General features: G+C 34.7%; 2 protein-coding genes across 5 annotated transcripts in view; both read right to left on the bottom strand.

Annotated features, from left to right (window-relative positions):
* LOC141452295 (uncharacterized) overlaps positions 1-24,048 on the bottom strand; it is a 592,044-nt gene that overhangs the window by 55,861 nt on the left and 512,135 nt on the right. The window lies entirely within an intron of this gene.
* The window catches only part of LOC141452335 (uncharacterized), a 94,777-nt gene that overhangs the window by 23,504 nt on the left and 47,225 nt on the right, over positions 1-24,048 (bottom strand). The gene's annotated exons all lie outside the window — the stretch shown is intronic.

Raw genomic sequence — 24,048 nt, 5'->3', positions numbered from 1 at the left:
GCATGAAAATTTCAAACATTTTTACATATCTCACAAAATCCTGATTGATTATAGCCTTTTTCATTCCTGATATGTTGTAAGCCATAATATCCATCCGATGACTGCTGCATAATTGCTATGTTTTTGTATGTGAAGCACCATCAACTTTTCCAATCTGCGCAGCCTGATTGGTAATTGCCGAGGTTCGAGCTGTAAATATGGGACTGTTTAGAGAGGGCGACTTTCCATCCTCCAATCTATTCTTTTTAACTGAGTTATCATCTAGCCCTCCTTTCTGTTTTTCCTTCTCAGATGGTGGTGATATTGACATTAGGCGTTTCTTATTCATAACTTGGTAATTATCCTTTATAATAAGTTTATCGTACCTCAGGGTTGCAAATTTACCTGCTTTCCTAGCTTCAGTGAGTTGCGGTTGCAGTTTTTTTCTCAGCTCAATTACTTCCTTCGGATAATCCTCCGATATGAAAACCTTTGTCCCCTTCAATTTGAAGGCATTCTGAATAATAAGGAGTTTTGTACGAAAAGTCGTCATTCCAAGGAGAATGGGTCGACCATTTTCATTGTTTCTCTTTCCGAGCCGCTTGACAAAATCAAATTCGTTCGCAGCAATATTCAGCTCTAATTTTTCTTTAAAGAATTCACAGACAAAAGATTCAAGCTCCCAACAGTTGGAAAATTCTTGGTTGATTCCAAATAATACCAAATTTCTTTTCTTTATTTCACGATCAAAATATTTAATTTTATTTTGAACCAGCTTCATACTATTATCTATACTATTAACGTGTTCTTTGATTTCTTGAACCATTTTTAGACCAACTTCCTCCATATCTTTTTTCAATTCTAAACGAAATTGCTTTAATAGTTCAAGAATTTCCCCGTTCATTTTTATTTTCTTTTTTATGAATCAACAATACAGTTTAATTTTATTGTTAAATAAGTAATTGACAATTGTTATTCATATATTTCTGAATTTTCTAGTAAAAAAATTTATTTCTTAATTAAAAAAGTTGTCCAACAAAACTGTTATTAAACCAAAAGAAGTAACTATATATTACTTCGATAAGAATTAGATATAAATATTATTTTAAGAAAATTAGTTTTGTAGAACGTTGAGAGAAAGAAAAAGTCGTATGGATATTCACATCAGACTTATCAGTGTACATCGAGGTAGTTTTTAATAAACTGCAAGCTCTGGTACTGAAGCCAACGTTGCACCTATCATTAAAACATTATAGCGCTCTGAGCAGACACATATATAATTATAGTCTACATCAACAGCTTTGTGCGATGCCACTAATTAGGTGAATAGTTTGTAGGCGTGTTCTGTAAACCCCTAGGGTAACAATGGATTCGAACACTAATGTGCGCTAGTAATTCAATGCACATTCTGTGAATCTGTGGTTGCTGGGTGTAAATCACTAAAAGTTTCTTCGTTTTAATTAGTACACAGGTGAATCACTATTTTCTGTTACTTCTGCCCGAGAAAATTACGATCTATAACCCCAAGCTTCTCTTTAAAGTGATTTTACTGATCAATTTTAGGCCTTGGGCACACAGAAAACGGTCTGTCGCGGCGGGCAACGATCTCCGACCGAGGCGGTCAGGCGGTCTAGTTGTATTACACAATGTTGCATCATCTCTGTCAAACAGAAAGCCCTCTACCGCTGCGGGCTAGTCTTTCTCGCGACGACAAGCGATCTGGTAGTACAAAATTACAGATTTCAACGTGACCGCCTTGCCACCTAGTAATACGAAATAGAGATTCCAATGTTAAGAAACTTTATTACTCATTTTTCATTTCATTCTCGCGACATACGAAAACACTAGAAGAACCTATCTTCATGATGTGACTCCAGTTCGATACATAAGCGGTGGTATTCCCCTAATTGTTCTCTCCTCTTACTGATTTCATGCACCCAACTTCGTCTTTTCTTCTTTTTGCTTTGCAAAGCTAATAGCAGAAGGAGTTGCACTTCGTCCGAGCTCATACTTAATACACGGGCTGTCCCAAGGTATATGGATAACGACTTTTTCTCGGAAACTAAGATAGCTAGAAAAAAAACTAAAAAATACGTGTTCCCTTAGTTTTTTGTTAGGAATCCAAATTTAATTTGTAAATTTTTTTCGGTGCTTCTAGAAGCGAGATACAGGCACCAACTTCATTTTTACAAATGGGGAGGTGTGGTTTTTATTTAAGAAATAGATTCCGCTATTTTTTTTAAAGAAAAATTTACTTGAACGGTTTTTTTCTGTGAGCGATATTTTACAAGTTATGAATGAAAACATGATTCTTATAAGAAATGTCAAAATGATAATATTATAATGGTTTTTTGATTGAATAAGAAGAAAAGTACTATTTTATTATAAATTTTACTCTTTATTAATATTACAGATCATGCTCGAAATGGCCTCCACCATTAGAGATGCATAGACATACTCTGCCAATTGTCCCTTACTGCCAAAGAAATAAATTCGGCTTTAACCGAGTTATAGGTTATCTATTATTCTCTGCTTTAGTTCATCTACAGATGCAATCCCGGCTTGATTCTGGTACACCTAGATTTAGAAATGCTTTTAGGTAAGCTCAAATAAGGAAAGAAAGAAAAAAGTTATGAATAATCGCCTTGTTTTTCAGGTATCCCCAAAGGAAATAGTCCATAGGTGTCAAATCCGGTGAACGAGGTGGCCACTGAATCGCCCCCCGTGTCGATGTAACACCATCAGGCATGTAAAGAGATATCTCGATAGGAAATTTGATGGGCGTTATATTTTAATGTTTACTGAAAATTATATTTCAAGTTTTCTTTTCCTTGTTTTTTAATGTAATTTGCTGGAAAAACGGCTAAAAACGCTTTTCTTGATTTTTTTTTATTACTAACAGCCCTGATTTGAAGCTTAGTTCCTTTATTTCAATAATTATCTTGAAAAATACCTTTAGGAGAGTTCTGAGATCTGTGGGTTGGGTTTGATAAGGGAGAAGAGCTCTAAAAGGAAGGAATACTGAAGGGCTTTCTAAGGGATTGATTCATCCATTCATAAATCTTATCTAGAAACCTTTAAATCTAATTCCTACCAAATGCTTTCAAATGATATAAAAGATTATTGGTAAATTAGAATTACTTCAAGAAATGAGGTTGTGGGTAAGTCACAATGATTAAGTATTTCTCAACAGATTCACAACTTGAATTTTATATAGGGTAAAGTCGGGTGAGATGGCCACCATTTTATTTGGAGGGTGCCTGCAAAATTTTGGTAAGAGCTAGGCTTACTTTATTATTATTTTTGGAAACCTCATACGCTCACAAACATAAGATAAGGGAAAACTTTCAGAAAAAATACTAAGGGAAACATTTTTTTATTCTTACAAAAAAAAAAAAAAAATAGCAGTTGGCCATCTATCCCCACTGGGTTGGGTGAGTTGGCCAGTGCAATTAGGGAGAGATGGCCACTTATTGTAAATGAAATTGCACTAGTAAAACGTAAAAATAGCAGAAAAATTGAATAGTTGCTTAATATTTACTTATTCTTCTTCTTTTTAAATGCGCTTTTACTACAATTTTGGCAAGCGTATGCAAAAGAAGAGCAATTTTCGTGAAACCACTTCCGGCATATTATGCATTCCAACCAATCTTTTTCTTCTGGTCTTGTTGTAGCTTTCCCCATATCCTGTACATTCAGTTTCATCGATTTCTGAAATGGCATCACTTTCCTCTTCAAATTGGATTCCTGTTCCGTCCTCTTCATCGGAACGTGGGGAAGGTGAGCGTTTTCTTTTTCGGACAATCTTTTTATTTAGAATTGTCTCTTTGGGGATGGTATTTCTTGTTGGTTTGGAATTCTTTCCTACTCCGTTTTTCACAACAGCAATGTGCTCGGGTGAAGTTAATAAAGTGGCAGCAGACTTGGCGTTTTGTCTGTATTATTTGTAATATTTTGTTATTAGTACGAAAAAAAGAAGACTTTAATCATTAATTTGTAATGATTATGAAAATGATGTATTTCATCTCATGATATAAATGTTTCATATGAATAATAAATATAAAAATAAACTATTTCGTGAGAAGTAGGCTTTTGTAGGACAATAGAGGTTGGAATATTGCGGTCCTTCATCAACTCTCGTGTCATCAATTCATCAATTCTGGCTCTCTGACTTCATAAGGTTCTTTATGTTCAACAAAATGGCCACTATGAGCTAACAACTACGATTAGTTTAATTAACTGTAGTTGAATATGTTAGGACATAAACCTTTCAAATTTTCTTCTTTTTTTTTACTTTTTTAACAATTATTATCAATTATTTTCTTATAGCTACAATGGTTTTTACCTTTTGTTGTGACTGCTCTCTTGTCTGTAAGCTCTATAAAAACTTAAGCAGCCTCTTCCCTTGCTTGGAAGCAGGTGGGTGACGCCCCCCCCCCAAATGAACATTTTGGGTCTAGTAGAATTATTGCCTTAACATAGGAACATATCGTACTTATTTAGTTAATGTGGAAATTAGACCAGCACTCAGTTTGTTAGTTTAGGTAACTAATGACGTTTTAAAGTTCGTTATTAATAGAATGTAGAACGTATTATTACTACCTTCTGTAAAGAGTCGAGTTTAATATCGATAACACAGATAACAGTTACTCTGTAACAAACTATTTTTGAATGATTAACAATTTAACGAGTAGATTAAACTCATTGATCACTCATTTCATACAAATACACAGTTTACACTTTCCTAGGTGCTATTTTTTGCCACCTTATTGAAATAATTTATTTTGAGGTAGTAAATATCCACCACATTAATCAAGATACAGCCATTGACGTAAATTCGTATGATTAAAAAAAAAATAATTGTTAATTTTTTTCCAGAATTTTTATAACGTTTTCAATGATTGATTGGTTATAAATAAGGAACGGATTTTTATGTATTTAAAAATGCCAAGTATTTAATTAAAATATGCATTTATTTTCGTCAATTATGTGGAAAATATGTGATTTTCTTAAAATATTTTCTGGAATATTTAAGTAAAATGGACATTTTTTTTTTTATGAAAATGGATTTTTTTTGGGGGGGGCAAGTTATAATTATTTATACAAGAAAAGAACATTTTTACAATTTATAATAATTTATTAGGAACAAAATAATTTGTTTTTTCAAGTTATAATGATTTATACAACAAAGAACATTTTTACTATTTATAAAAAGATGTGTTAAATTTTCAATTTTGAAAACTTCACTCTTCGAAATTGTTTGCAACCACATGAAATTTCAAATGTTGGAACGTAAAGTGACGACGATCTGGGCGTAAGATGGACTTGTAACGACTAAAAGATCGTTCAACATCTACAGATGTTATAGGTGCCTTGCTAAAAGAAGTTATCTCGTTGGTTGTAAAGGGTACACGATGTTCTGAGGTGACTTCTGTTCCACTGATAATATCAGAAATCTGGCAGATGGTCTCCCACCCTTTGTTCTTGCTCAGTACTTCTACCAGTTTTGATCTGATCAGATCTCCCTTACTCCCAGGTATTCCTTCCACCTTTTCGATGACTTTTTTAACGTTGGACACGTTTTCTGTCAGTCGAACAGTTTGGGACTCAAGTTGGGTAATGGCTTGTGCAAGAAATACGCAATTGTCAGAAATGAATGCAAGGTCGTTCCTTAAATTAGGTTTCTCGAATAAAGACTTGGCTGTATTTATCGCTACTGCTTCGTCTTCGAGATGTGAAAGGACATTCTTGATTTTATTGTAGTTTTCATAGCAATACTGAGCTGCTTCCAGCCAAGTACTGCATCTTGTCAATATTGGTTCTGGTGGAAGGCACAAGTCTGGATAGAGATCTTTTAGCATTTTAATGCGACTTGGTGCTTTTAAGAACACTTTTTTAACCGAGGAGATTAAGGAATCTACGTCACTGAACAAAGATCGGACAGTTTCTGCTACTCGATGCAAAGCATGAGCAATACACGTCACATGAATTATCTTAGGATAAAATACCTGAATAGATTGCCCAGCCTTGACCATGTTGGGGGCAGCATCAGAGAGAAACAAAAGAACTTTTTCGTTCAAAACTCCACTGGGCCATAGGATATGCATTGAGGCATCGAAGAATCGTGAAATGGTGGAATGATTGCATTTTTCGAGAACCTCACAGTTCAAAAGGAATGGCTTTGAATCCACATCAGCATCACTGTCAAGTTTTCCAATAACTGCATTGGCAATATACCTGCCCTCAACGTCAGTGGTTTCATCAATTGACACCCAAATCGGTCCATCTTTGATATGTTCTCGAATTTTGGTTAGTGTATCTTTATAGATATCTTCCAGGTAGTTTTTCCGCAGTGCTCTCGTCAGGCATTTTTTTCCCAATATAGGTTCTAAGAATCCTTTGAAATTAGGATTTTTAAGTTTGTGGAAAGGGATATCTGCTCTAACCAAAGCCCGACACAGATCTGTACTCAGAGTAGACTTACTTGATGATGGAGATGTAAGGAAGGCTTGATAGGACGTCCTCTCTTTCTTTCTGTTTTTATTCTCTATGTGCGATCCGGTGGCAATATGTTGGGTGACTTGGGAACGTTGAGAGCAAGAAACGCGCTTGTCACAAGCTGTGCAGTACAAAATGTCTCCATCACTTCGAAAAAGTTCTGCTGGAAACTCGCGAAGATATTTAGCAACCAGTTGTTTGTTTGAGGCCGGATGTTCGTGGCATTTCACCCAAAAAAGAATACACTAAGTGACCGAACGAAATGAATTGGACAACGAACGAGCTGAAAGAACAGACAACGTCAGACAACTGCCCGTCACTGTTTAGCAGCATTCTGTGTAAATTACAATAACCATTGTACCCACTGTGATTCACAGCCCTACAGTCTGTGGTTCACAGTTCCTGTCAACCACCTCCCAATTATGAAAATATGCCCAAAATGAAAAATATGTACATATTTTGATTAAATATGTAGAAATATTTATTTATTTTAATCAAATATGTATAAATATGCGATAACATCCAAATATGTGAAATAAAAGTAGACTCAAACGGCTTAAAAAGTGTCAGAATGATTACTTCTAGTTGAAAAACGTCTGTAAATTGCCTAGGAAAAAATATCTAAATACATACGAATCCGTTCCCTAGTTATAAATTTATTATCATGACGTAAGATAAAAGACGCCATCAAATGATATTTTTCTGTAGGAGTTGATTTAATGAATTTGTGTGAAATGTGTTCATTAACAGTTTTCGTCTTCTTAAAGTAAACTGTTCTGAACAGCAAATTATGCAAGTTCCGTGTGGAAAGTTTGTGTTGCAAATAATTGGTCGCCCATTTTCAGGATTTTTATTTGATGTACTATGGGTGTCCTAGGCTAAAATAAATAGTGCAAATAGGCAAAGCCTTGAGGTTGCTGGCCACAAAATGAGGCCAGAAAATTGTTATTGTTTTTCAGTCAACGATGGTTTTAGGATGTTGATGTGGAAGGAGCGAATGTACTAAGGATTCAGGATGTCTAAAAAAAAAAAAAAAAAAGAAGCGAATCCTCCGTCAATATTATTGCCGATATCCTTTGATTAACAATATATTGAAGTGAATAGAACTTATTACAGTTTGACATCAATACAATCAATATTTAGGTTCTAATCAGTCAACCGATTTAATTATTTTTTTAGTTTTTGTACTGTGTAGCGAACCGCTCAATACTTGCGAAAATAATTACAACTATTAATTATTACTCATTATTTCTTTGTTTGTAGATTCTTTATAGAATTTAAATAAATATAAAGACTTACTTAGCCTCAATAAAGATAGTCATTGACCACGTTTTTTTCAATCTTTATCACCATGTATTATTCCTTTGGTTATTGTGCTTTTGTTTAGTTTGTTTCCACGTAATTATAGTTTTTGCAATAAAAAAGTTACGGAAAAAAAAATTATTTATTCCTTGCATAAAGGATATATATTATTTAATAATGTATTTTGATACATAAACACATAATATAGATACATCTAATTATTTAATATTTATGTATATAACTAACTTTTATTATAACATAAAGAATTTTCTTCTTCTGTACTTGGTTCGCTTTCAAGATATTTCTGAACTGGTTACAAGTATCAAAACTGCCTTTTCATAGCAACATATCTATTATTAAAATTAGGTGGGTACTCTGTACTTTCAAAAACCGCTTTTTGGATTCAGGAAAGTTTCAGTGAAATTCGATTAAAAACATTTCTCAGAGCGAAGCTTGTTGGTTTTGACACTACCAAAAAGTGTCATTACTAAGGAACGGATTTTTATGTATTTAAAAATGCCAAATATTTAATTAAAATATGCATTTATTTTCGTCAATTATGTGGAAAATATGTGATTTTCTTAAATTTATTTTCTGGAATATTTAAGTAAAATGGACCTTTTTTTTATGAAAATGGATTTTTTTTGGGGGGGGGGGCAAGTTATAATTATTTATACAAGAAAAGAACATTTTTACAATTTATAATAATTTATTAGGAACAAAATAATTTGTTTTTACAAATTATAATGATTTATACAACAAAGAACATTTTTACTATTTATAAAAAGATGTGTTAAATTTTCAATTTTGAAAACTTCACTCTTCGAAATTGTTTGCAACCACATGAAATTTCAAATGTTGGAACGTAAAGTGACGACGATCTGGGCGTAAGATGGACTTGTAACGACTAAAAGATCGTTCAACATCTACAGATGTTATAGGTGCCTTGCTGAAAGAAGTTATCTCGTTGGTTGTAAAGGGTACACGATGTTCTGAGGTGACTTCTGTTCCACTGATAATATAAGAAATCTGGCAGATGGTCTCCCACCCTTTGTTCTTGCTTCAGTTTTGATCTGATCAGATCTCCCTTACTCCCAGGTATTCCTTCAACCTTTTCGATGACTTTTTTAACGTTGGACACGTTTTCTGTCAGTCGAACATTTTGGGACTCAAGTTGGGTAATGGCTTGTGCAAGAAATACGCAATTGTCAGAAATGAATGCAAGGTCGTACCTTAAATTAGGTTTCTGGAATAAAGACTTGGCTGTATTTATCGCTACTGCTTCGTCTTCGAGATGTGAAAGGACATTCTTGATTTTATTGTAGTTTTCATAGTAATACTGAGCTGCTTCCAGCCAAGTACCCCATCTTGTCAATATTGGTTTCTGGTGGAAAGCACAAGTCCGGATAGATAGCTTGATAGCTTGTCACAAGCTGTGCAGTACAAAATGTCTCCATCACTTCGAAAAAGTTCTGCTGGAAACTCGCGAAGATATTTAGCAACCAGTTGTTTGTTTGAGACCGATGTTCGTGGCATTTCACCCAAAAAAGAATACACTAAGTGACCGAACGAAATGAATTGGACACTTCAACGAACGAGTTGAAAGAACAGACAACGTCAGACAACTTCAAAGAACTAACAAGTGCCCGTCACTGTTTAGCAGCATTCTGTGTAAATTACAATAACCATTGTACCCACTGTGATTCACAGCCCTATGGTCTGTGGTTCACAGTTCCTGTCAACCACCTCCCAATTATGAAAATATGCCCAAAATGAAAAATATGTACATATTTTGATTAAATATGTAGAAATATTTATTTATTTTAATCAAATATGTATAAATATGCGATAACATCCAAATATGTGGAAATATGTGAAATAAAAGTAGACTCAAACGGCTTAAAAAGTGTCAGTATGAATACTTCTAGTTCAAAAACGTCTGTAAATTGCCTAGAAAAAAATATGTTAATACATACGAATCCGTTCCCTAGTCATTACTGTTAATTATACTGTCTTGCCATCTATATCATATTAATAATACATAAATTTGAAACTAAATTAAGAAATTTAAAGAAAATCAGTTTTACTTTACCAGATAGATTTTTCAGTATTTTACGATTTTCATATAAATGGCTTCTAAAATTTTATTGAAATATCATATACTGATTACTAAATATATATATATATATATATATATATTTAAATTATTTTGTAATTTACAATCTGTATACAACGTGTACAATAAGTAAATATGGAGAGAGTGATGAACTGGTGCGGGAGGAGAGCAGGAGGAGAGAAACTACCCAGCGGTAGCACTCTCTATAGGAGAGAGAGGAATGTGCGGAGGAGAGTGATGAACTGGTGCGGGAGGAGAGCAGGAGGAGAGAAACTACCCAGAGGTAGAACTCTCTATAGGAGAGAGAGGAATGTGTGGAGGAGAGTGATGAACTGGTGCGGGAGGAGAGCAGGAGGAGAGAAACTACCCAGAGGTAGAACTCTCTATAGGAGAGAGGAGAATGTGGGGAGGAGAATACGAGGAGGAGAGAGGAGAGATAGGAGAATAATGGCGTTTAGGCCTTCAGACCTCAAGGAAGTCGCGGGGCCATTGGCGATTCAGTCGGCGAGGAGTATTAGGGATGTCAGAGGAAGCGAGAGACAGTACAAGAGGATTAGAGCTAGTCGAGAGAGTAGTATGCAATTTTTGGTATTTAGTCTTAGCGAGTTGGTCTATGAAGGGAATGTTGAGGTCGGTGTGAAGAGTGAGGTTAGTCACCGTAGAAAGGAGCGTCAACTATCTGTTGGAGGAGTATTGACTGAAATGTTCTAGTCCGTAAGTCCACATAGGTTTGAGAATAGTGTTGTACATTAAGCGTTTGAGTTCTATAGGCAATTTGTCCAAGAAGTCTGTAAAGCAGTTTCACACGTTTTGTCATTGCTTGTCTTTTAAGTCTAGTGTGTGGGTCTTTTGTCTACGTAGAGCCCAAGGTAGCGCACCAAATCTGTACAAGGAAGAGGATTGCTGTTGAATAGGACAGGTGGACAGGAGCCCCGCCGGAGAGTAAACGTGGCATGCTGACATTTCTGTAAGTTATTCAATTGAAAATACATCTTTTACACGTTTTCCAGAAAGTGGCTTCCGGAAGTGTGTTTCAAATTCATATAGAACGCCTACTATAACTGCTATATTTCCTATTTTTCTAGAAAAATTACTTTTTTTGGTGAATTTTTGTAAAGGAGTTGGGCTAGGTTTCCCTGAAAGGTTAAATTTCAGTATAATGCACTCTTTTACCAATTGTACGTATAATGCTGTTAATAATTAAATATAAACCAAATGGCCTGAATGTGAATTTGTTAGAATCATAAGGATAGTTTATTAATTACAGGTACTTAACTTATTAACAATTAGAAAATTAATTATTATAAAAATTGTATAATTTCTTGTTTGTTGTTTGAATATAATGTAGTTTGTAGGTATAGTTTTGTAATATATTTTGCCACAAGTATTTGTACGATATAATCCCAAGGGTTCTATCCCTATGTCTTTACATGGTATATTCTTCGTTCACGTACATACATATGTAGGTCTTTCACAAATATATGTTCCAAAGGGAAAAACCTTATCTCCAAAGGAACTAATTCCCTATTTGTATGTATATATATTTTTGATCTTTTTTTTTTTACAACTTTCATAGACTCAAAATATGCAAGCGTGCTCCTACATCCGCAAATACTTCTCTTACGTATACAGTACATAGCACACTTCTATATATTTATATAATATGACATTCTCTTGGTGTAAATATTTGATGTTAGAGACTTGGATCTCATGTAATAGGATTTGACTGCATTGACCTATTTCTCCACCCAATGGTAATGCTTTAATATGCTTTTAATATCTTTTAATTGATTTCAGAACTTAATAATTACAAATACGAGGTGTGGCTATTAAATAACGAGACTGATGCTGCTACAGAAGAACTATGCATGCGCCAAATCTCAACGACCGATAGCTGTGCAGCGTAAAGCCTTCTCTTTCGATTGCAGCGTCTCAAGTGTTTTTAGAGAAATCTGTCTGACCGGAACCGTCGTTTGTGTAAGAGTTGTTAGTTTCGTTTTGCCGAAAACATGATACTACACATGTAGTAGAGCAACGAATTGTCGTGAAATTTCATATGAAACTTGGTGAAACCGCTACTGAAACTTATCTTTTATTAAAAGAAGTTTATGGCGATGAATATTAAAACACGTGCACGAGTTTTTGAGTGATTCAAGCTTTTCCAAGATGGCCGAGCAAAAACAAAAAAAAGTTTTAAAATTATGAGATGCTTTTATGAGTCAGGGATCAAAGTGAGTTCTAAATTCCAACCAAGTAAATACAATTTTGTCGAAGCGATACACAGTAATTATTAAAATATTTATCTATAAACAAGTAATTGTTTGTGTATTTTAGTTTGTGGGTAACAATGTCAATGTACTTTAGAAGTGGTAGTAGCTGAGGAAAACGTAATATAATAGTGTTTAAGAAAGATTTGAATTGGTAATTTCGTTCCGGCTATTGTATTTGCAAGGTTAGGGGTCGTTTATGATGTTAAAACTGAACTGTACCATTAAATTTCCCGACATTACCTAAATAGTCCTTACTAACAACTCCAATTCTGTCAAAAATTCTATTTTTTTCATGGATAAAACCAGTATTTATTGGAAGTCAACTTACAGGGGCTTAGAATGTGCAGGATTAGACCATTATTTTGTTCTACATTTTACGCCCTGTTTACTAAGATAGCAGCCAACAAAATCTCCTTGACAGAAAGTACATATTTACTTACTCCATAATACTGCATATTATTTAACCTCGAAGTTATGAATGGATTTTAAAATGGCTTACGACACTGTATCGCGCGTTGGACTCATTAGGTGCTTGTTGAACCTTAATGTCCCTGCGAAGGTGGTTAGACTGATTAATATGACGCTGACAGGCACGGTATCCAAGGTAGTTGTGCAGAATAATTTATCCCAGGAGTTTCCCGTAAACGTGGGCCTAAGACAAGGAGATCCAATGTCACCGCTTCTCTTTAATTTGGTATTGGAAGTGGCGATAAGAAATACGTTGTCAATATCCGGCGGCAATGTATACAATCGCCTAGTGCAGTGTCTCGCCTATGCGGATGACTTAGCACTTATAGCTCGATCCGCAGCGTCACTAAAATCATCCTTTATAGAACTAGAGAAAAACGCTGCCGAGAATGGACTGTGTGTCGACGCTCAAAAAACCAAGTATATGGTGACTACGAGAAGAGCCAGGCAATTTAGGGAGCTACAAGTTGGCCAACACAGTTTCGAAGGAGTGAGGGAATTTAAATATTTGGGAGCTACCCTTACATCCAAGAACGAGGTGAGCCACGATGTTAAGAGCAGAATAGCAGCTGGGAATAGATGCCTGGGCATGCTAAGACAAACGCTCCGGAACAAAAACTTGTCCAGGCAGGCCAAAGCGGTCATCTATAAAACGATTATTAGACCGGTTGTTATGTATGGCTCGGAGACGTGGGCGCTGACGGTGGCCGATGAAAGTAGACTAAATTGCTGGGAAAGGAAGGTCCTTAGAACTATCTACGGACCTATAGCTGACAATGGAGTTCTCAGATGTAGAAGGAACATCGAGCTGAAGGAGCTGTATAAGGATGCAGACTTGGTGACCACTATTAAAATCGGAAGACTGAGATGGTTGGGGCACCTAGAAAGAATGGATCGTTGGAGAGGCCCACGCAAGGCTTTTGAGGGGCATCCTGGGGGGAAAAGACCGCGGGGTAGACCGCGACTCCGTTGGCTGCAAGATGTGGAGGATGACCTCCAAAAAATGCAGATACACCAATGGAGAAGAAAGGCAGTAGATCGAGACGGCTGGTCTAATCTGCTTAAGGAGGCCAAGGTCCTACAAGGGCCGTAGTGCCAAAGGAAGAAGAAGAAGAAGAAGAAGAAGTTATGAATAATATTGAGAAGTGTGGTCCAGCAAGGGGAGACGACTTCTTGGTCGACGATGTTGGCTAGACAAAACTATTATTAGCTTCGCAGGCGACGGAAAACGCAGGAGGTTATTAATCGAGCACTATTGAAAATATATATTTTTTTTAAATTTAATAGAACCGCACAACGATTTGTGTGTTGAGTGCAATAAAAACTGTTAGCTGGTTTGATGAATATTTTGAGATAGCTAAAGCACTTGGGATTATTAACATAATCAAAAAAGAATTTAAGAAGTTAAGGTGGTTTGGATTTATTCATTGTTTCTCGTTAGGTAGATCACTATGTCTACAATATTTTCTGGGACAGCCAATTATATTTAACAGCAGACAGTAGCTTTTCGAGAATCTTTCTTTATTCTGCCTAAAAACCTTTAAAGAACCAGTTCTTTGAACTATAGTCAGATATACCTAATTAATTTTTATTATATTTGATGTGTATTATATTTCAAGGTTATTCTTGGATCTCAACATAAAGATCTCCTCAGATGTATAATATGGAAGGAATCAAGAAGGTGTTAAATAAAGCTCCCCATTGGTTTTTAATCCCAAATCTACAATTCCGGTTTTAGTACCACTTCTTAGATCATGTTGCCTTTCTATTGCTCTATGGCCTTCTAAGATATTCATTGGAAGACATCACTTCTATCCATTCAACTCGCCAGTCTACAGTCTGTTATTGCGGCCATAGGCAAGTAAAATTACTAGATGGTAATTTAATTGAAAGATGGAATGTATTTAAAAGTTATAGCCGATTAGAATGAATGCTAGAAAATGATTAGAGAAGGATTACGTGATTTTAATTTCGGTTAAGCTATAATAATAATAATAATAATAATAAAGCCATTTATTTGGTTTCAGAATAATACTTACATTTTTTATATATATAATACATGTTATTAATGAAACAAATAAAATAATAACTTTTCAAAAAGAAAGAATACTATAGTATTGAGTAATTCTTGAAACCAGGCCTACTACTAAGCACAGGCCTCTCCCATTAAACTCCACAATCCTGCATCTTTCGCCTTCCTAGTCCATGATGGTCCAGCATGTTTTAAGATGTCATCTGCCCATCTCTTCTTTTGTCTGCCGACCCTTCTTTTCCTGAATTCCAGAGACCAGTTAGTAATTCGATTTGTCCAACGACCATCTTTCACTCTCATCAGCTTTCCTGCCCATTTCCACTTTGCCATCTTCACCTTTCTTATAATATCCATCAAACCAGTTTGCTCTCTCATAAATGTGCTCTTGACTTTATCCTTCCGACTAACTCCTAGCATACTCCTCTCCATAGCTCTTTGAGTAGTCTGAAGCCTATTTAGATTTAGTGTTGTGCAAGACCAGGTTTCGGCACCATACAGAAGGCACGTTCTAAAACTTGACTTCTTTGTTTAAGATTAATATTTTTATTTTTTACTAAATTTTTCAATGACCAGTATTTTTTCCAGGCAAGCGTAATTCGTCTTTCTATTTCTTTGCTGGTCCTGTCATCAAAACTAATTAGCTGCCCCAAATAAACTGTTTCTTTAACCCATTTTAGTTTGACATTGTCTAGTGAAATATCTTTAGTTTTATTATTGGGATTTGTAAATAGAACAGTTTTGTCAAGGTTAATAACTAGTCCTGCCTCTCTGCTAGCTGCCTCTCTAGTTCTACCAGCAGTTTTCCTAAATCTTCGCATGTATTGGCAAACAATACTAAATCATCAGCAAATCTGAGGTGACTGAGTTTCCTTTCTTCAAAAGTGATGCCATAACCATTCCAGTGTAAACATCTAAACAGTTCTTCAAGAGCACAGTTAAACAGAACAGGTTAAGCTATAGGGATGGCAGAAATATAGAGTAATGATCCATCCATTAGTTGTAAGTTTGTATGCAAATAGTTGTATATAGTAGAGGGATGAATGTGTGAAGCGAATGTATTTATAAGTAAGAATGGAGAGTGAGTGATATTCTAGTGATAAGCACCTTAGACGATGCTGGCTGTATGGCGAAAGCCAATGCCAAAAAAAAGTTGTGTTACGGAATTAATAACTACAAAGCACAGCTAAAAAATGTTACGAGAAAAGAGTGGGGCTTAAGAAGATGATAGTGAAAATCAAGTACTGCAGAATCTTACTATTAAATCTCTTTAGATTAAGAGTTTAAATATACTCATCTAAATTACTTCTGGGCTCATCCAATGGTTTCAGATAAATTAACCTTTTTTATTTTTAAAGTTTCCACAATAGGATGCATAAGTAAATTTAGATTTAATTATTTCTGTCCAGAAAGGGAACACGTGTAATTTAAAACAATTGTCTCAAGGATATCTCATATTCAATTGAAATGGATTAATTGACTTTTAATTAAAATTAATTTGTACAAGTCTTGATATTTTATTGTCATTTTTTATATGAGTAAATAAGTATTTATTTTAATAACAATTCCGAATTAGTATGCCAAATTTCTAAATATCTGACAAGCTAGACAGGTTGTCATTCGGAGAAAATGTCCCTTTTGCTTGCGATGAGTGGCAGAGAGGTAATTTTATTGTTTTTTATGTGCACGAGTTTATTAGAGATTTTTATTTGAAAATATCTGACATTTATTGTGCCACTTTCTTCTGTTATTCTTGCTCGATAAGTTGAAAAAAAATCATGTTGAAGAAAAACAATGAAAACATAATTTAGGAGGATTTATCTGATATAATCAGAAATTAGATTTATGACTTAAAAACACTACAACAGTTTATCTAATTTCTTAAATTAAAGGAACCACATTACCTCTTAGATTTTAATGTTGTTTTTTTTTTGTTTTTTTAACTTTAGCTTACTCTTAAGATAAAAAAGTACCCTGAGATCGTTTTAATTTCTAAATTTATTTTAAACTAGAAATACACTATAATTGAGAACACGTCTTGTAAGATCGTAAAAAATGGTTTTATCTTGGCCTATTTGATAGTGAACATTGTTTTGTAAGATTATTTACTTTAAACAGACAAAGAGCCACAAATTCGACAAGTTCCATCTAGATTGAGTAAGATCGTCTGTGGAACTACAGACGGAGCATAATATCTGCTGTTTTTAGAATAAAGGAATATTGGTCTGCATTAAAAAAAAAATAATAATAATAATAAAAAGAAATGGGTCTGATTGCAAAGAAACTGTAAAAATTGATAGTAAAATTTTACTTGCAAATCAACAACCAATTAATACTCGTACTTTTGTATGTGTGCATGTTTAATGATCTTGATAAAAAAAAAAAAATACTGAAGATACGAGGGTCGTTTGAAAAGTCCGTGCAAAAATAAAAACTACTTAACTTTTTGGGGTAAACCTTTTTTATTTTTCAACATAGTCTCCTTTTAGGCTTATACACTTCGTCCAACGCTGCTCTAGTTTGTTGATCCCTTCCGAATAATAGGATTTGTCCAAGTCTGAAAAATAGCCATTCGTTTCTGCAATCACCTCCTCGTTTGAATAAAATCTTTTTCCCGCCAGCCATTTCTTCATATTGGGGAACAAATAGTATTCCGAGGGAGCCAAGTCTGGAGAATAGGGGGGATGTGAAACGAGTTGGAACCCTATTTCCATTAATTTTGCGACCATAACTGCTGAGGTGTGAGCTGGTGCGTTGTCGTGATGGAAAAGGACTTTTTTGTGGGCCAATCGTGGGCGTTTTTCTTGCAGCTCGGTTTTCATACGGTCCAATAACGATGAATAATATGCACCTGTAATAGTTTTACCCTTTTCCAGATAGTCGATGAGGATTATTCCTTGCGAATCCTAAAAGACAGTCGCCATAATCTTTCCGGCCGAAGGAACGGTCTTCGCCTTTTTTGGCGCAGATTCCCCCTTGGTAACCCATTGTTTAGATTGTTCTTTGGTCTCAGGAGTGTAGTGATGTATCCATGTTTCATCCACAGTGACGAAACGACGCTTAAAGTCCTGCGGATTCTTCTGGAACAGCTGCAAACCGTCCTTGCAACACTTCACACGATTTCGTTTTTGGTCAAGCGTGAGCAATCGCGGCACCCATCTTGCGGATAGCTTTGTCATGTCCAAATGTTGATGCAAAATATTATGTACCCGTTCATTCGAGATGCCCACAGCACTAGCAATCTCACTCACCTTCACTCTTCTGTAATCCATCACCATATCATAGATTTTATCAATGATTTCTGGAGTAGTAACCTCAACAGGGCGTCCAGAACGTTCAGCGTCACTTGTGCCCATATGGCCACTCCGAAAATTTTGAAACCACTTATAAACTGTTCTAATCGAATTCACCATAATGTTTATCAAGCTTCTCTTTAGTCTCCTGAGGCGTTTTGCCTTTTATAAAGTAGTGTTTAATCAACACACGAAATTCTTTTTCGTCCATTTTTTGAAAATCACTCGACTTCCTCGATTCAAACGAATGCCAAACACAAAGAAATAGACCGATCTGGCTGAAACTTAGTGTGTGTTCTTCTAAGAGATGCTACTAACTAAACATAACCTCGATACGCGCCAGTAGTGCTATCTCTCTGACTTTGCACGGACTTTTCAAACGACCCTCGTATTTCTTAGATCGTAATGGTTAGTTTAGCATATCTTTCATCTGGAATCGCCATGTTAATTGACTGTAAGTGGATATTGTCTGAATTTTTAATGAATTATGTAAGTATGCATTTTTGGCGCTAGCTTTAAAATGCTCTCCGAACCATGAGCATCGATCCGTGCCGTTGATGGTATTAGCAAAAAAAAATAAACATTAATAGCTATTACTGACTTATTGGAGTGGTAATTATGATCAGATTTTACGCTCTGTTCTTACCAATACCTTTAAAATCAAAACTTCTCATTATATGTTTAAAACGCTTGAATTACCCCACCAGTTTTGGCTATTTTTAGAATTATTTCTTAAATTATTTTGCTATAAACGGTATTTATTTACTTCGAATTTAGTTTATGTGGTTATTCGTCTAGAAAGAAAGGTCTTCTTTTTGTTATAACAACATACATATATTAAAAATTTATCTCTAGTAAAACCAAATTCAAAATTCATGATGGTCTAATCTACAAGATGATCCAAAATTTATTAACTAGATAGGTACTTAATTGATTTTGCCAAAAGCTATTTGTATAAATAAGAAAATAATTCGTAGCAGTTGATAACACTATTTCAAATATCAATATGCTTTGTGTATAAAGAAGCACTTTATGATAACATCCGTCAGGCGCTCCATTTTGTATTGGTCCTTCTTTTTGAAACTTATCCACTTATGTTCATGATGTTTTGCCTTTTACCAGAAAGTTAGATCTGAGCCACAGTCTGCATCTCTGTACACTCTACAATCTAGAAATCTTACCGAGTTTTGCTTTCTGCTAAGAATTTAATAAATGATTGATCTTGAATTCCATGTATTTTGAGTCCATGTAAATCTATATACTAATAAGTCCATGTGTTGGAAAAGCCATTCTGGATTTACCGATACATTGGTTCTCATAATTCCTTAAGGCTGTTACCATTGTCATTGGTTTGTTTTATCTCCAAACTTCCATGAATGTTGCCATTTTGTTCAACTCTGGAGCTCAAATCTCCCAACAAATATACTTCTTTTCTTCCTGTACCTCTTCCACGAGTTCTCTTGGGATGGTCCCAGAACTCATCCTTCTCTCTGGGTATCATTAGTTGACCCGTACGTACCAACTGTGATTACTTCCCTTCCTATAAGCTTATTTTCAAGGAAATTATCCTTACGTTAATAAAGTTCCAGGTCGTTGTCTTTCTTCTAAGTTCTTTACTCATCAAGATATACACTTCTGCTATTGTTCTAGCTGTTTTATCCACAAACTCCCGAAATGTGTCAATTTTCCTAAGCATCCCTCTCCGTTTTCTTTTTCTTAAGTCACTGATCGAACGGATCCTTGAATTCCATAATTCGACAATTCATCTGGTTACAGATCCACTTGGTTTGATATACCCTGCTCAATCCAGCATCTAAAAGTATTAGTCCTAGTCCGTTAGCCTGGTCTACGCCGATTAATCCGTCCATTTTCTCTGGCATTGTAGGTCTTTTGGCATTGTACGTTTTTTTTTTTTCTGAAAGGGAAGCTGCCCGTAGGCAAAACCCCAACTTGAAGGGTCAGGAGGTTTGATTTTGGGAAACTCTTCCCCTAGGCCGGGTTGCCTACACTGCGGATCAGAGTCCTGTCCACCTGTCCATGGAAAAGTATAGGACAAAGAAGGATAAAAGGAGGTAAAGGAGAGACAAGAAAAAGGACGGAGGAAACCTAAGTCCACGGAAAGTTGACTCAGGGTCTCTCTTTTAGTCGCCTCTTAACCAGTTAAGTGTGGAATTTAGTTTTAACCCCCCCCCCCGTGTGCGGTATTAAAATCAGACAATGACGTGTATACACGTCAAACGCAGGGCAAAACAACCAAAAGTTTACAACATCGTAACTGCAAGCGACTTTTTCTGCAATCTATGGGGCTTGAGATTATAGAGCAATTTGTGCTCTTTCAAAATCTTGCACCGTTACACTTATTTATTGCCTAGTTAACTAGGGACGCAAGTGTTTTTACAAGGAAGAAAAGAGCTTTGAATTCTGTGCAAAATGAAATCATGCTCGTACTGAGGTCTGAACCTCTATCTAAGGTAAAAACGGCATTGCACAAGGGTTGAGAGCTTTTATTTTTGTGTGCCTAATTCCCTATCTCTAATGCGGAGACCAAACATGTACCAACCACTTATCATTTAGCTGACTTCCACCAACTCTCTCCGTATAAAATACTTGGCAGTTTTATTAGTAAGATAAAGGAAACATCCCACCAAATAATATTCTTATTGTATTTTATTAAAATTTCGAGTTTTTATAGTTGTCAATTTTATATTTTTCACGAGTATACACGTCGAACACACTTAACAGGTTAAGACAAGCAGAAATACTGTGGATGTATATGTATTCTTATACCCCATCCACAGGGAGAAAAACTTTTCTTTTAAATACTAAATTAATAGGATTTTATTGATACATTAATTTAATGTGTTACTTCTAATATACAGAAACAAGAGTCCAATTGCAGAACCAAGAATCAGAATTTTATTCTGAATTTAGAGCTATCAGATATTTAAGAAGATTAAGCCACTAAAATGGCTTTAACAGAGAATTATACTTCTAACTGGCCAACTTATTTGTGAAGAGCATGGCCGGATTTAGATGAAAAGAGGCCCTAGGCTATTCCACTTATGAGGCCCTTTCACCTCCCATTTTTAAGTTTGTAAATCACGTGAGGGATAATAAAATACATCACTACTGTGAAATATATTAATATGTTAAATGAAACATGTTGTTATTGGTACTGCTTTTAGAATAACGTAATTTTAATTTTCCTAACAATTTGAATGTAGGCCCCTCTTGATCTGAAGGCTGAAGCCTAGGTAGTCTATAGGAAAATCCGGCCCTGGTGAAGAGAATCAAATTATACAATCCTTAAGTTTAAATCTTTAATTAATCTAATTGAAAACCCTTATTGATGATATTTTGAGACAAATAATGCTAATTACTACACGACTTCATTTGTTAATGCTCTGTATATTATAGTGCACTGTAATAGGTTACTTTTACTTCTTATAATTTTCTAGCGACTATAATACCAGGTGATCACTTATGATTTATTAATTTAAATTATTTTAAACAACAGATTTTATTGGTCTGAAAAGAATTACTGAATAACAATAATTAACTCTGAATGAAGCACAAATAATAAAGATGTAACAAACATGCTGAAAAGAACACTAAATACGAAATAAACTATTTGGAAACTAACTAAACCATTCAAATAAATTATTGCAATGAAACGTTCGACAAATAAAACCTCAGCTGAATTATGTTACATGCGACTAAATATTGGTATTTAACTGCCTTTTCATTATTTCAGCTGGAAAAAAATGGACAGATTGTTTCTGTTATTGTGGTTATTCTTTGATATTTTCTTCCTATTGCCGCAGTCACTTTCATAAATTGATAGATGGTAAATTCCTCTTAAGAACTGTAAAGTGTTTTAATCTTTTTTTCTATTTGATTCCATTCACAATGTTGAGTCCAACGAGATAAAATCTTCAACCATAAATTCCTAAATTCTTCTATTCTTAACCGATCTCTATCGATCTGTATCAAAGTTGTTCTTTCTCTTTGTCTTAAAGGTTTAAAAAGCATCTGTGCAGGGTGGGGCTTATCAGCTCGGAGCCGCTGTGCAGATTATGTCAGGAAGAGGAGGAAACGGCCTCTCACCTGTTGTTCGATTGCGTTGCAATCGAACGTTTGCGCTATGAAACCTTTGGAACGTTGAGGCCGAAGGAGATAGTAGCGCAAAAAGAACTAGTAGGGAAGGTCCTCAACCTCTTTAGGAGGGGAGGGTTCGCTTACTAGAACTAAGAAGGGGCTGGCACAATAAGTCTTTTGTGGCTGCAGTGCCATGGGGCATAGGTCCCGTCCCGTCTACCATCTTATCATCTTATCTTATCTTGTCTTAAGTGAGTGTGAGATCACTATATTAAGCGCAAATTGAACGAATAAATTATTTTTTACCAAAAAGTAAATATGATGTTACGAATTTCGTTGAATTGTGTCGCATTACTCTGTTGCACAGTCTTCAGCCATATAATGAAACATTGGGTTTCTTATTTTGATAATCATACTTGTCATTTGGTTTTCTGGCTTCTTAATTCGATATTAATCTTTTTTTCATAATATATTCATCATCCAGTTTCCTTAGTTCAATAAATCAATAATAATTTTCAATAACGATAAGTTGGATTCTTCTGACAGAATGTTTTTACAATTTAAATTCCTCATCGAAGTACTCGTTTTTAAATTTTCATTTATCTTTACAGTCACCTTCCATTGTCCGTTAAACAGTTAACTTTTTAAAACTTACTTTTTTTAATAGTAGTTTATACAAGTCAAGTAATATTTGATATAAGTTTTAAATCCTGGTATCTTCAGGTAAGATACATCATAATAAGCTCACATTAACCTTCGCTTCTCTTGATAGTGTACACAAACAAATTAAATTCAGTCTGCTTATCACTCATCTAATTCAGCTTAATGTAAGAGCTTTTAATTGAATTGTAAGTTGCTCTTGACAACAGATTTTATTATTCTGAAAAGTATTACAATGTAACAATAATTAATAAATGAAGTATATGTAACAAAAGTATCAAAATCTAGCACACCTGTCGAGAACAATAAATTGCATATGTAAACGTGTAATTTACAAAATAAACTCTCTGAATACTATATAAATAACTTGAATCAAATGCAATTGAATTTACGGTTAAATAAATGAATATTAAAATAGATGGGTTACGCTACTTTTTAGTATTCGACTGTTTCCTCTTTTTTCCGCAATTGTTCTTGCAACGATTTTACAAGAACTAATAATAAACTCCTTAACAAACACTTTCAGATTAAAAAGTCAAGTACAAGGGTTGATTAAACCTTAAAAGGTACACAAATCAGCTGATTACTAGCTAGTACCTAACATTTCATTCATATTTCAGTTGGTAATTTCAGTTACATAGAAACGTTCTAAAAAGCATCTGTTTGACATTTCATTACAATTGATATAATTTAAGTAATTTTACTGCATTAAATTGTTTAGAATTTATTAGATATCACAGAACCTTATGCTGGCTGGCCATTTTAATATACAAAAATAATATTTGTTCAGTTAACACTGCATTGCCAATGCTCGAACTTAGTCAGTTACTGCCAATGTGGAGTCATATTGACTCCATAATTTATTTTTATCTTTTTTTTTATATATTGATTTCAATTGTAATAATAAAATTTGCATTAAAGGATGAGAAAGAATAGGAATTAAGAACGAAAAAACAAATTCTGTCCACAAATCGGCTTTAACATTTCACGCAGAAGGAATTAACTTCAACTTAGGATCGCAGTAATTTGGGTATTTTCTAGAATCCCTGATTGTCTGCCTTCTGATCAGGGGCTTTTTCATTTTTTTAATTACATTCACTATTTTTTCAATTACTGTGCGCTGTTGACACGGATCGGAAATTACCCAATTCGCTGCAAGTTTTTGCTGCAATTCGGACATAAAATCAATTCTAGAAAGAGGCTTTTTTTGTGCCTTGATACTTTCTATGAAAATTATGCAAATTTATCAAATAAGTATTTAGGCAATAATCTGGAGTCAAGATAATAACAGAAAATCTACTTATATAATCAGGAGTCGAAATGACTCCGATATAT

The sequence above is a fragment of the Rhodnius prolixus genome, unplaced genomic scaffold (assembly GCF_049639745.1).
Source record: "Rhodnius prolixus isolate KJV_2025 unplaced genomic scaffold, Rpr scaffold_3, whole genome shotgun sequence".
In the NCBI taxonomy this organism is placed as follows: domain Eukaryota; kingdom Metazoa; phylum Arthropoda; class Insecta; order Hemiptera; family Reduviidae; genus Rhodnius; species Rhodnius prolixus.
This window is presented reverse-complemented; position numbering and strand designations above follow the sequence as displayed.